This window comes from Entelurus aequoreus, linkage group LG02 (genome assembly GCF_033978785.1).
Source record: "Entelurus aequoreus isolate RoL-2023_Sb linkage group LG02, RoL_Eaeq_v1.1, whole genome shotgun sequence".
NCBI lineage: Eukaryota > Metazoa > Chordata > Actinopteri > Syngnathiformes > Syngnathidae > Entelurus > Entelurus aequoreus.
This window is the reverse complement of record NC_084732.1, coordinates 37,537,495-37,552,392: the sequence shown is the minus strand read 5'-3', so window position 1 is coordinate 37,552,392 and position 14,898 is coordinate 37,537,495. Positions and strand designations below refer to the sequence as shown.

Here is a 14,898-nt window from a genome sequence, read left to right as displayed (position 1 = left end):
ATTACATATAAGATGTCCGGGGTCCACTGGACCCAGGGCTAATAGAAGTGTGGAAATGTATGTTCTGTGTACCACACGCCCACACACACACACACACACACACACACACACACACACACACACACACACACACACACACACACACACACACACACACACACACACACACACACACACACACACACACACACACACACACACACACACAGCAGGCCTAGACAGGAGGAGGACAGAGTGTAGGTACACAGAACATCAGAGGATCAAATGTGCGACAAAATGAGAGCAGACAGTGTTGACAAACAATGTTGCAACCTTGTGTGGGAACTGCAGGTGCAGAAACACAAAAGAAGAATCCCTGTGGGATGCAGAAACTGGCAGAGAAATTTCAATGCAACGTTCGTGTTGTTTTTACTCAGCCAGTGTTTGTGGGTCTTAGACTTAGACTTACTTTTTATTGTCGTTCAAATTTGAACTTTACAGTACAGATAGGAACAACATTTTGTTGCATTAGCTGGTTGACAGTGCAGGATAAAAAAGCAATAAGGTGCAGATATAAATAAATAGATTACTGTAAACATAAATATATTGCACTTTTGCATATGCATCTACGTTTATGGATGTATGTTATATTGTCTTTATATTCCAGCGAGTTCATCCATTTTTGGAGGGAATTGAGGGGATTATTATGATGCGTTCAAGAGTCTTACGGCCTGAGGGAAGAAGCTGTTACAGAACCTGGAGGTTCTGCTACGGAGGCTGCGGACTTTTTTCTAGAGTCCAGCAGTGAAAACAGTCCTTGGTGGGGGTGGAAGGAGTCTCTGCAGATTTTCTGAGCCCTGGTCAGGCAGCAGCTTTTTGCGATCTCCTGGATAGGAAGAAGAGGAGTCCTGATTATCTTTTCCGCCGTCCTCACCACTCTCTGGAGAGACTTCCAGTCTGAGGGATTGCAGGCTTCAGTCCAGACAGAGATGCTGTTGGTCAGCAGGCTCTCTATAGTGCCTCTGTAGAATGTGGTGAGAATGTGCTCTTTTCATCCGACGCAAAAAGTGCATGCGCTGCTGAGCTCTTTTTACAAGAGCTCCGGTGTGTAGGGACCAGGTCATATTGTCAGTTATCTGCACCCCCAGGAACTTGGTGCTGCTTACCATCTCCACCCACCGCTGTGCCGTTGCGGAAGAGTGGAGCGTGGCTGGACTGGTGCTTCCTGAAGTCGACAATGTTCTCCTTGGTCTTGTCGACGTTCAGGACCAGGTTGTTGATTCTGCACCAGTCAACCAGATGTTTCACCTCCTCCCTGTAGTCCATGTCGTTGTTGTCACGGATGAGGCCCACTACTGTTGTGTACTTCACAATGTGGTTAGTAGTGGACCTGGCGCAGCAGTAGTAGGTCATCAACGTGAACAGCAGCGGACTCAGGGCGCAGCCCTGGGGGGAGCCGGTGCTCAGGGAGATGGCACTGGAGGTGTTGTTGCCCACTCTCACAGACTTGGGGTCTGTCTGTGAGGAAGTCAAGCAGCCAGTTGCATAGGGGGGTACTGAATCCAAGGGGGGCCAGTTTGCTCACCAAGTGCTGCGGGATGATGGTGTTGAATGCCGAGTTGAAGTCCAGAAACAACATCCGTACGTGTGTGTCCTTTCCTTCCAGATGTTCTAAGCTCAGGTGGAGTGCAGAGGAGATGGCGTCCTCTGTGGAGCGGTTAGGGCGATAAGCAAACTGGTATGGGTCGAATGTGGGGGGAAGTCTGGAGACAATGTATTCCTTTACCAGCCTCTCAAAGCACTTCATTACAGATGTTTTTTGGGATAAGTCAGTATTTTAACATAAAAGTGTTTGATTGTGAGGCATTACAAGCCACAAAATGCAACGGGTCCATCAGACCCACGAACACTGACTGAGTAACAACAATATGAACACCACACAAGGGTTAAACAGACCTGCAACATCCGCTTGATGCCAATGGCTTGTTTTTGTGCTGTTTTTGTCAGTACCTCCACAAAACAAGAACAAAAGAAAATCAGGCCCCATATTTGTCCAGGCTGGTATATCTGAGACATAAGCTCACGATACATTTGTGATGAAATGTAATTCCTCTCCAATTCAGCTCCTGGCAAATAACCTCCCTCTCATTTGGGCAGGATGCTAATTTGAGATCCCTAAGACAGTATTCTTTTCTTCCAACTATGCTCACTGTAGTTTGTCTGAAAGATTGAACTTTTGAAGGGCAGCGTTGCAACGTGACACAAAATGTGATTACATATTACTGGCAGATGTATGGCTCGTTAACACTTGTGTAAAGGCAGCATGAGGTCAGTGTTTACAAATTGCACATGTAATAAACAGGACTATTTTCAAAGTGTTTTGGCAGTGAATGCAGCAAGAGGAGCAGAAGAGTAAAGAGTTTTACACAGCCATATAAAGGATTAGATTCATAGAGGTATAAAGCCATTCTATATTTGAACGATGGTGAGCGAGACAGAGATGCGCAGTAGCGGTGACGCTAAAGGGAAAGAGGTGGAAGAGATCAATGGAAGGAAGTCTAGTACTTAAAGAAATGAAAAAGTGACCATAGATGACTTATGGAATGACTCAATCCTCGTCTCTGAGTGAGAGGAAAGAGATTAATGGATGTGAAGAGAAAAATTGCGCTCATCAGATACACCAAAGTGACAATTGATTTTGTTCGGACAAAATCACAAACTGAGCCAAAACAGAGAAATTGTAGTTTGCACCGTGTTGCAAAGTTTGTAAGCAACTAAAGTTGTCTTAAACAATTAGTCTCCCTTATCATTACCAATCAAATGATGACGGCATATTGTCACATCGTATATTTTACTTTTAAAGTCATTGTGTACATTTTCCTCAGTAGACCATAATACAATAGTCTCTTTTCTAATCCTACATTTGATTAGGTGATTAACTTAGGGAATATAAAACCTGATTGCATAATTGATTCTATTATCTAATTAAGCTCACAGAAGTCAGCTAAATTGTGGAAGCAGTCTAATGTATCTCTCGCAAAGTAATACAAATGTAAAAGTTGTACAACTGTTAGACTATTTTACAATACTGCTTTTTGTTTTTTAAAGAAAATTGTAAAACTTATGTAAATATAATTTCCTAATTATGTGTATTCAGAATTAGGGATGGGTACCAAATTCGGTACTCAAACAGTGCCATATCTCCACACCTTGGTTGCACGTGACGTCACGTCCGGTTGCAGACTTGCTCGGCTAAAACACTTGGCGGCAAACAAGCACGCAAGCAGCATTTAGAGCGAACTGAGCCAAACTGTCTCTTGGTAATGTTGCAAATGTACATGTTAAATCACATTGGATTTGCCTTATACTGTACATGCTACTGATTATGATGCACGTTGTAATCAAACAGTCGGTGTGTATTAAGTTCATTACACGAAGTATAAACACTACACTAGATCCAGCATAATGGCAGACTACTCCCTGACTAAGCAACACACCACAGTCTATGCCCTTCTGCCATCTAACCTCTTCGAATTGTAACTGCAATGCAAAGTCTGCTACATCATACTTGTAAATGAGGCTCAAAGGTGAAATAAATCAAGATTATAACAACTAAACAGCACGGTTAACATTATCAGCTCAGTGTTGAATGTTAAATAAATAAATTAGATTTTATTATTTAACAAATTAACATTCATTAAAACATGAACACACACAGAAGCACCGAAAATGTGAATTTGTACCATATCAACTCAAATGTGAAAGTTACCTCCCTATTAAGAATGTTATACTCTACATTTATATTACTCAATTTGTGCAAGTGCTGCCATATTTCCTTATGTATTGAATGGGGACATTTATATTGTCACCTGCAGAGAGTACCAGGTCTCCGTTTAGAGTGCAAAGGAATTTACGGGGGGTGGGGAGGTTTGACAGTAGATTTCCGTTTATTTGTGGTTCAGCATTTAGCAAAGCCCACCCATTCATGCATTTTCGTTCCAAAATATGTTGTACAAAAGTGCAAAGTATAAAGCTCTGGTCCAATACAATCAGTGAAAATATAAACTGGGCTCAAGTCTAGTCTGGTATTATTGTCAGTACGCCTGGTTGCTTCTTATCATTATTTTGCTGCATATAAGCGTTGCGTGTGACTTCGAGTGATTCTTCCCGAGGTGTGATATTAGATTGAAATCATTGAAGGAAGACGCCTTACTCCCCTCTTGCATGTCCAGCAGACATTGAAAATTAGATAGTTACAAAACGAGGGCGAAACTTGGAAATAATTCTGTTCCGGAGCTTTAAGTCGGTGGAGCACGGTGCATGAGGCGATGAGGTCATCAAGGTGACGTGCGGTGACCTTCACACCAGCTGAGATATTGATGGCTTTGGCGTATTAGAATTTTTCTTCAACTAAAATATGCTTTAATCAGTGTTAATACAGGTTGCTCATTAAGATTATAAGAAAAAAAATAAGGAAGTAATTCACCTTTACTGTAATTATATGCGAAATACATGCATGAAAATGTACTTCGTATGATCACCTCAACTTTGTCTTGAAGTACTTGGTCTTAGATATCTAATCCTCTATTTTGGCGATTGCATGCATTAATTTATTCATTCATTCATTTAATGATTTTAGAAATAATTAAAACATTATTATTGCATTTACCAAAAAACACGAACGCTGGCTTCTTCGCTGATAAAACATGGTAGCAACATGCATTTGCTAGTTCACGGTCGCCCCCACTTCTCACAGTGGCAAGTCGGAGTACTACAAGTGGCACCGTAGTACAGTGCCTACGGTTGTATTAATGTCTAATTATCAAGAATGATGATGTCACACTTTTATTACAAACATTAAACAGGTTGTGGATTCTACATTGTACAAATTATAATTTAAGGGTGTCAAACAGTATTTGGCAACATTGTGACAAGCAGACTAGCCAGTAAGCCACACCCTCAGCCTCGTCTGCTTTCCACACAGAAGGGCAAGAATGAAGACCGGCACAAGACTGAGAATTCTCATGTTAGGTTTGTGTGCAAACTTTGTGTTTTTTGTCCAAGTAAATGTTACAAAACAATTGTCAACACACGTCTCTGGGTAATAACCTGTGCTCCAGTAAATGTCAACCACATATACTGAGGATTATCCATTCATAAATGTGACTGTACCAGGTAATACCTTATTTAATATCATTACCAGCAGAAAAAAAATACATTGGTCTTATTTTATTGCCAATATGAAGATGTAATTATGCATATTCTTGTACTAGAGTCTTCCCTGGACTATTGTGGAGGTTATGTTCCAGATCTTCCGTGCTAGGTGAATTTCTACAAAGTAGGGACACTATTTATTTTAAGATTTTAATGAATATTATACGCATTTATTGGTCTTTACAAACCCTCCACACAGCTTTACCACACAGTTATAAACATTTCCTATACTTCTAAAAAACGTCATAATGAATTATCTATGATATTTGATTAGTATTAGAACCGGCCCGCAGGCCACAGCCCCCTGCTGCTGTTTTGCAAGCACCAATCCTCCATCAGTGTTGGCACTAGGAATTTCTAAAATGGGGTTCCAGGGACCTCATCAAGTCATAAAAATGGGGTCCCACGGTAAATTTTGGGGGTCCCACTTTTTGTAACGGTTTTGAAAACAAATGATCAATGTATGCATTATCCTGTTGTATCTCACATTCTATACCGTGTTTTGGAAAAAAGTTGTCATAAACGTTACTTAATTCATTAAAAAACATAATACAAAAGAAAACACATTTGTATGCATATGTAAAGTTATTCAGTTATAAACATTCATTAACTTTCTTCTTTCCTTCATGGATCTAAACTTTACCGTTGCCGGTATTTTTGTTTATATTTTTACTGTAATATTTTCAGTTTGTTCTATTTTTGGCCAAAGTAAGACGAAGAAAACAATCTGAAATTGTCTTTGTTTAGTTTTAATGCCATGATTTTAATAGTCCGGCCCGCGTGTGCACAGCTTTTCCTCCATGCGGCCCCTGAGCTAAAATGACTTTGACACCCCTGCTCTAAAACCTACATCATTTTAACATGAAAACTTCAATGTGAACCGAAATCACAATGTACTGAATGATACATAATAAAGCAATAAAATATGTATTTTACAAGAAATACACGATTTGAATTGGTGTGTGTTGTTAGTAAAACGACATAAGCAAGAACCACAAAGCGACACAGGTTTAAAGCCAACATGACAGAAAGGACCAAGAATGCTGTTGTATTCCAATGAGGGACATTTTGACTTCCCCACGATGCTTTGAATCTCTTCAGCCTGAACAACTGTGGGTTTTGAAGCAAGAAACCAACTTTTCATCAAAGGCTGTCAACTATCAACCTACTTTTTTTCATCATAAAATACATTTTACAAATTATAGGAAACTTTCTTGCCCCTGAAAATGATCCAGACCCACTTTTTCTCAACTTTAAAAGCTTAAAAAAGCTTGCCTCCACTTTTAAGATGGCTTTGCCTGATACACGTGTGAGTGGATGTGTGCGTATTGATAATCTCTCCGCAGCATCCTGTTCTTGTTGCTCTATTGGCTTTAAGTTTGGAAGCTGCCTTATCCGTAGTCAGTGAGCCAGGACGCCCAGCGTCCAGCTCCATCAACCCCCCCGCAAGTCAGTCAGCCGTCAATAAGCCTGTCAGCCAGTTATGTGGTCCGTTAGTCAAGCGACCTGGGATACGGTCAGTCAACCAGGCCGACAACAAGGCGGCCAATTAGTAAAACCTTTGAGCTGGTCACTGGGCCAGTGATGGTTTGATTGACGTGAATATGACCTTCTACATTTGATAATGATCTCAACTTCCTCATAGCATGATGTTTTGGACACACATAGATCATTAGTGCTCCACACATGTTGCTCCCCTTCGTAAGGCTGTAGAACATAGCTGGAATGGCACTCAGTCAAGCACTGGCGCAGATGGCTCAGGCAGTACAACCTAATATTGGATCAGCACCAAATTGTGCAGATACCTGTATCCTCTAGGAATCGTGTCATAGGATTGATGCAAAACTCAACTAAGAAATTCAGCATAATGGTTTATAACGTAAACAATATAAAATACACAATATAAACGTCCTATTGAAAAATATGTTTTTTGTTCATAGCATTGAACAGCAAACACACACGCACGGACATAATAACACAAAATAATGGAAATATAACTACAATAGGTTCAAACTGCTGCCATATAAACTGTGCAGGCAATGTTTAGTACACTAACATTCAGAACACTCGAGAGTAGAAAATATCCATCCATCTATTGTCTTCCGCTTATCCGAGGTCGGGTCGCGGGGTCTGCAGCCTAAGCAGAGAAGCCCAGACTTCCCTCTCCCCAGCCACTTCGTCCAGCTCCTCCTACGGGATCTTGAGGTATTCCCAAGCCAGCCGGGAGACAATCTCCTCAACGTGTCCTGGGTCTTCTCCGTGCCCTCCTACCGGTCGGACGTGCACTTAACACCTCCCCAGGGAGGCATCCTGACCAGATGCCTAAACCACCTCTTCTGGTTCCTCTCGATGTGGAGGAGAAGCGGCTTTACTTAGAGCTCCTCCCAAATAACAGAACTTGTCACCCTATCTCTAAGGGAGAGCCACGCCACCCACTGGAGGAAACTCATTTCGGCCGCTTGTACCCGTGATCTTGTCCTTTCGGTCATAACCAAAAGTTCATGACCGTAGGTGAGGATGGGAACGTAGATTGACCTGTAAAATGAGAGCTTTGCCTTGCGCCTCAGCTCCTTCTTTACCACAACGGATCAATAGAGTGTCAGCATTACTGGACACCGCACCGCCTGTTGATCTCACAATCCACCCTTCCCTCATTTGTGAACAAGACTCTGAGGTACTTGAACTCTTCCGCTTGTTTCAAATTATTAATAATTCTCATTTTATATGTGAAAACATGTAGGCTTGGGCCAATAGTAAATACATCAATTGATCGATAAATTGCCATTTCAAACAAGATACTAGAGGGTTCACTTAGTGCAGATCTTTGTGCTCTATTATAGATTTTGCTACTAAAGTTGTTTGGGATAATGTCATGTCTGTTCATGTTTTTGTTTTGGCCATGTGTTTGTTTTTTGGACTCTTTTTAGTTCCTGGTTGCACTTCCTTGTTTTGTTTGTTTCCATAGCAACTCATTAGTTTTCACCTGTCTTGTCACGCACCTAATTCACGTTTCGAGTCACGCACCTGTTTTCACTGATCATGTCACTATTTAAATCTGTCTGTTTCTGTTGTTCGTCCTGGCGACTTCACACTTTTTCATCCCTCTACTTCATGTCATGTTCACAGTTCTTTGCCAAGTAAGTTTTTGTTTATTAATGCCACAGTTGGTGGTTTTTTTTATTGTTCATAGTTTCTGCCTTTGTGCAAGTTTTGTATTTCCGCCTTTGTGCGCGCCTTTTGTTTTCATAGTTAAGTTTTTACCTCCGCTGTGAGCGCTTTTTGTTTGCTTCCCTTTTTTGTAGTTTATTAGTGTTAAAATAAATAATGTATTTAAATTCATGCCTTGCCCGCGCCAATTTTCCGTTGCCTTCTGGAGAAACAAAACCCGAGAACCAAGTCTTGTGTAACCCAGGCTTGAAAACACCATATGCCTGGAGTTGAAATAATTCATTTGAGTTAAAATAATTCATTTAGTAACGATACATTCATTTCAGTTAAATAACTAAGTGTTAAAACAGGTACAAACTAATCTGCACTTTACGTTATTCATTTATATTTTTAACCTGCTCTACAAGTTGTTAAAATAGAAAATACACAATATACATAAAAATGTTGACACAAACATGGTGTCTTAACAGAAATTGCAGAGGTAAAAATTACCTGTCTCCATGATTGTCACCTCTAGAGGGCAATCAGTGAGCCTGTGAGCCCTTCCGTGTCACTCGTTTTATGACGCAACTTCCTGTAGTGTGGAAGAAGAGAAACTCCCCTTCCGGTTTTGTCGGTCCACGCGTGGCAATGCAAACACACGCGGAGAACCTGTCGATCAATCCTTGGCCATCCACTCGGTAAGGCTTGAAAATAAGCTTGCAATTCGATCCATCCACATTTCTAATGTTGTTATACAACTTTTGATCCGTATATTGTGTTGTTTGAACCTTGTAGAGCAGTGTGACATCCGAGTGTAATATTCACTGACTGACATTCTGTGCAGTCATTTCACTTGATCAGCGGTGAGTGAATAACAATGATGTGATGTTTTATTTAAGCCATAAGTGTTGGTGATATTTATTTTGTTCATGTTTACAGCACATGCTAGGAACACTGTGATTATTTTTGTTTTACTGAAGTAATAGATTACTGAGTACTTTTGATTTAGTGATTGAAGAGGTCATTTTTAGTGCATCTCTCACCTGTGCTAGCAAGGGAGAGATTTAGCACGTTTTAACCTTATATACCTCCAAGTTGCTACACAAAAGTCCATTTTGAGCATTAATGTGAACTTTGTGCAATTAACCTACCTTGTTTAATTGTGAACTTAAAAGTGCATTTAAATAGTATTTTTATTTTTGTATTTGAAGAAACATTTCATATATTTTTGAATATTTGAACAATTGGAAAAAAGAACTATAAGCGCTTAACTTATTTTGATATTTCATATTTTGAAAACAAATACATTGTAAACCAAAACATTTGAGATACATGATTGGTGATTAATGACATGCAAAAGTCTATTGATGACTTCATTGATACAATGTACAGCATCAGTTTATATCCAAAAATCACAAAGCCAAGTAGAATCACAGCACACTGTGCCACGCTTATTGATAATATTTTTACCAATGAGTTTGACAATAACACTACAAGTGGTCTACTTATTACCGACGTTAGTGATCATCTGCCAGTTTTTACAATATATGATGGACACTACAAGAAGAAAATGGAAGACAAAAGGACATTTCGAAGACTGTGCACAGAGAAGAGGATGACTGCTTTCAAAATTGAGCTACAAAAGCAAGATTGGGACAATGTGTACAATGAAAAAGAGGTTGATGAAGCATATGAACATTTCTTAAACAAGTTCATAATACTTTATGACAAACATTGTCCATGGATACAACTTAGTAATAAACAGAGAAAGAATAACCAACCATGGATGACAAAAGGATTAAAAAATGCTTGTAAGAAGAAGAATACACTATATAGAGAATTTATAGCACAAAGAACTATAGAGGCAGAAATTAAGTACAAAAAGTATAAAAACAAGTTAACAGAAATACTACGATCATGTAGAAAAGAATATTACAGTGAATTATTGGACAGGAACAAAAATAATATGAGAGCAACATGGGGCATCCTCAATAGCATTATTAAAAAAGGCACAAAGAGGGACTACCCTCAATACTTTTTAGACGGAAATAAAAACAATGACAACATAAAGGAAGTAGTTGAAAGCTTCAATAATTATTTTGTAAATATTGGACCAAAATTGGAAGAAAGGATTCCAGACCCAGTTCCAATTGAGGACTATAATGATGCCATAGAGCGAAATCCCAACTCCATGTTCCTCAGTAATGTGACACAGGAGGAAATAGTTATAATCGTGAAAAAATGTAAATCTAAGACTTCAACTGATTGTAATGGAATTGATATGGATACGATAAAAAAGGTTATAGAAGAGATATCAGGACCATTAATGTATATTAGTAATCTATCATTTCAAACAGGTACATTCCCAAACAAAATGAAAATAGCTAAAGTTGCACCAATTTATAAGACTGGAGATAAACATCAATTTACAAATTATAGACCTGTTTCTTTACTTCCACAATTTTCTAAAATCATTGAAAAACTGTTTAATAACAGATTAGAGAGTTTCATAAATAAAAATACAATACTCGAAGAGAACCAATATGGATACAGAGCTAATGTCTCAACTTCAATGGCTTTAATTGAAATTACAGAAGAAATTACCAATGCAATAGACAGTAAAAAATGTGCAGCAGCAGTTTTTATGGATCTAACTAAAGCATTTGACACAATTAATCACAATATTTTAATCAAAAAACTAGAACGATATGGCATCAGAGGGTTAGTCTTAAACTGGATAAGAAGTTATCTAACGAACAGGAAACAATACGTGAAGCTAGGCGAACACATGTCTACAACGCTAAATATATCCTGTGGTGTACCTCAGGGATCAATATTAGGACCTAAATTATTCAATCTCTATATAAATGACATTTGTAAAGTTACAAAAGATTTAAAGTTAGTATTATTTGCGGATGATACAACAGCGTTTTGTTCAGGAGAGAACACACAGGAGATAATACAAATAATAGCAGAAGAAATTAACAAATTAAAAAGATGGTTTGACAAAAACAGACTATCGTTGAATCTTAGTAAAACTAAAATAATGCTATTTGGTAATAGTAGAAGAGAAAGTCAAACACAAATACAAATAGACGGAATAGAAATTGAAAGAGTAAATGAAACCAAATTTCTAGGTATAATGATTGATGATAAATTGAACTGGAAATCTCACGTAAAAAATATACAACATAAAGTAGCAAGAAACACGTCAATAATGAATAAAGCAAAACATGTTCTAGACAAAAAATCACTTCATAGTCTATACTGCTCACTAGTGTTACCATATCTGAGCTACTGTGTAGAAATATGGGGAAATAATTACAAAAGTACACTTCATTCATTAACGGTGTTACAAAAAAGATCAGTTAGAATAATACATAATGTTGGATATAGAGAACATACAAATCCTTTATTTATTGAATCAAAGATACTGAAATTCCACGACATAGTGAATTTGCAAACAGCTAAAATTATGCACAAAGCAAACTATAACCTGCTACCCAAGAATATACAACAATTCTTCTCAACAAAAGAGGAGAAATATAATCTTAGAGAAAAATGTAATTTAAAACATTTGTACGCACGTACAACACTTAAGACCTTCAGTATATCAGTATGTGGAATTAAATTATGGAATGGATTAAGCAAAGCAATCAAACAATGTACTAATATGATCCACTTCAAGAAACTCTTCAAACTTAAAGTGTTTACAAAGTACAAAGAAGAAGAACCATGACAAACATTTTCAATTTATTTCATCCATTCATTCATTCATTCTTAAAGTAATCTTACTTATCTCATCATATGAAATATGACTTTCTTCACCAATTATTATTATTAAATTCTTACTATTATTTATTTATTTATTTTTATTGTGATTACATATGGAGTTTATTGTGAAAAAATTGAGAACAGGAAGTGAATAAAAAAAAGTTTCAGCAACTGTTATGTAAAGAAAAGGGGTAGGATTAAATAAGCTCTGCTTCTTCCTACTCCTTTTCGAACATGTTGAAAAGAGAAACTGGAAATTGTGATGTATCATGTTGTATGCTTGCATGTTCGAAATAAACTCAAACTCAACTCAACTCAACATGATTGAGCTAAGTAATGCTAGTTAAAAGTATTTAAAGGCCTACTGAAATGATTTTTTTTTATTTAAACGGGGATAGCAGATCTATTCTATGTGTCATACTTGATCATTTCGCGATATTGCCATATTTTTGCTGAAAGGATTTAGTATAGAACAACGACGATAAAGATTGCAACTTTTGGTATCTGATAAAAAAAAGGCTTGCACCTACCGGAAGTAGCGTGACGTAGTCAGTTGAACATATACGCAAAGTTCCCTATTGTTTACAATGATGGCCGCATGAAGTGAGAGAGATTCGGACCGAGAAAGCGACAATTTCCCCATTAATTTGAGCGAGGATGAAAGATTTGTGGATGAGTAAAGTGCAAGTGAAGGACTAGTGGGGAGTTGAAGCTATTCAGATAGGGAAGATGCTGTGAGAGCCGGGGGTGACCTGATATTCAGCTGGGAATGACTACAACAGTAAATAAACACAAGACATATATATACTCTATTAGCCACAACACAACCAGGCTTATATTTAATATGCCACAAATTAATCCTGCATAAAAACACCTGCATGTTTGTTATGCTAGCTCCTAGCTCCTCTGCTAGCTCCTAGCTCCATAGAACACGCCAATACAATTCAAACACCTGATCAACACACACAATCACTCAGCCCAAAAGACCGTTTACCTAACCCAAGGTTCATAAAGCTTATATATTTTTAAAAAGTTACGTACGTGACAAGTTATCGAATGTTTAGCAGCCAAGGCTGCATACTCACGGTACCTGATATTCAGCTGGGAATGACTACAACAGTAAATAAACACAAGACATATATATACTCTATTAGCCACAACACAACCAGGCTTATATTTAATATGCCACAAATTAATCCTGCATAATAACACCTGCGTGTTTGTTATGCTAGCTCCTAGCTCCTCTGCTAGCTCCTAGCTCCATAGAACACGCCAATACAATTCAAACACCTGATCAACACACACAATCACTCAGCCCAAAAGACCGTTCACCTAACCCAAGGTTCATAAAGCTTATATATTTTTAAAAAGTTGCGTACGTGACGCGCACGTATGGTACGGTACGTGTTATGCTAGCTCCTAGCTCCTCTGCTAGCTCCTAGCTCCATAGAACACGCCAATACAATTCAAACACCTGATCAACACACACAATCACTCAGCCCAAAAGACCGTTCACCTAACCCAAGGTTCATAAAGCTTATATATTTTTAAAAAGTTACGTACATACGCAAAAAAAAGCCAAAGCTGCATACTCACAGTAGCACGTCTGCGTCTTTGTCATCCAAATCAAAGTAATCCTGGTAAGAGTCTGTGTATCCAAGTCAAAAGTCCTCCTGGTTAGAGTCTCTGTTATCCGAGTTCTTCCATCTTGACTGCATCTTTCGGGAATGTAAACAAAGAAGCGCCGGCTGTGTACTGTTGTGGCTGACTACGTTCGAAAAATACGTCCATTTCGCACCGACAACTTTCTTCTTTGCTTGCTCGGCTTCCTTCTCCATAATGCAATGAACATGATTGAAACAGATTCACGAACACAGATGTCCAGAATACTGTGGAATTATGAAATGAAAACAGAGCTTTTTCGTATTGGCTTCAATGTGGAAGGCATACCCGTGTTCGCCGGGCCACGTCACGCGCATACGTCATCCTCAGAGGCGTTTTGAACCGGAAGTTTAGCGGCAAATTTAAAATGTCACTTTATAAGTTAACCCGGCCGTATTGGCATGTGTTATAATGTTAAGATTTCATCATTGATATATAAACTATCAGACTGCGTGGTCGGTAGTAGTGGGTTTCAGTAGGCCTTTAAGCTAATTCATGGTTATTTAAGAACACAGTTGAAACCAGTGTGTGTGAATAATACAAGCTATTGGGTCTTGTCTGATCTATTGTTAGGTCAGGTTTTTTGATTGGGTGATTCAAATACCATCTTAATTCCTTGGAGCACCTTGTGTGGAGAGGACGACATCGCCCTTCCAGCCCAGGTGGATGAGAGGCTCCGCAGTCTCTCCAACTCCAACACTGATTCCCCAGATCCATCAATCCGATTCCCAGTGCATACTGGGTGGCGAGCTACCTGAGAATCTGGATACTGCGGTGCAGTGCTGACGTCCCGTCCCCCACGGTCTGTGCGGTAGGACAATACTTATACAGTGCACTGTTAGCTACAGAGAAACGGGCCCCAACGAACTATTTAAACAAACTTTGGGAACTTTGAAAAAAGGGTTTCTATTCTGCCGGCTTTTCTTATTCTTGTTCATTATTTTTCATATACTGCAGTTGTTGTAAATTTATATGTGCACTTTTCAATACATGTTTGGCCATTCAACATTCAAGTTCATCGTTGTCTGTGTCATTATTGATATGCAACACTGGCTCTTAAAAACACTAGGATTCTTCTGATACTAGTCCAGTTCGATATTTACACCATTGACTACTACT

General features: G+C 38.7%; 2 protein-coding genes across 2 annotated transcripts in view; one reads left to right on the top strand and one right to left on the bottom strand.

Annotated features, from left to right (window-relative positions):
• Positions 1 to 14,898, bottom strand: part of LOC133633672 (CUB and sushi domain-containing protein 1-like) — a 1,183,208-nt gene that overhangs the window by 938,490 nt on the left and 229,820 nt on the right. The gene's annotated exons all lie outside the window — the stretch shown is intronic.
• Positions 8,707 to 14,898, top strand: part of LOC133633688 (uncharacterized) — a 264,674-nt gene continuing 258,482 nt past the window's right edge. Inside the window, exons 1-2 of the mRNA XM_062026326.1 lie at positions 8,707 to 9,041; positions 9,139 to 9,206. The gene's annotated coding sequence lies outside the window, so the exon portion shown is untranslated. The remainder of the gene's footprint in view (positions 9,042 to 9,138; positions 9,207 to 14,898) is intronic.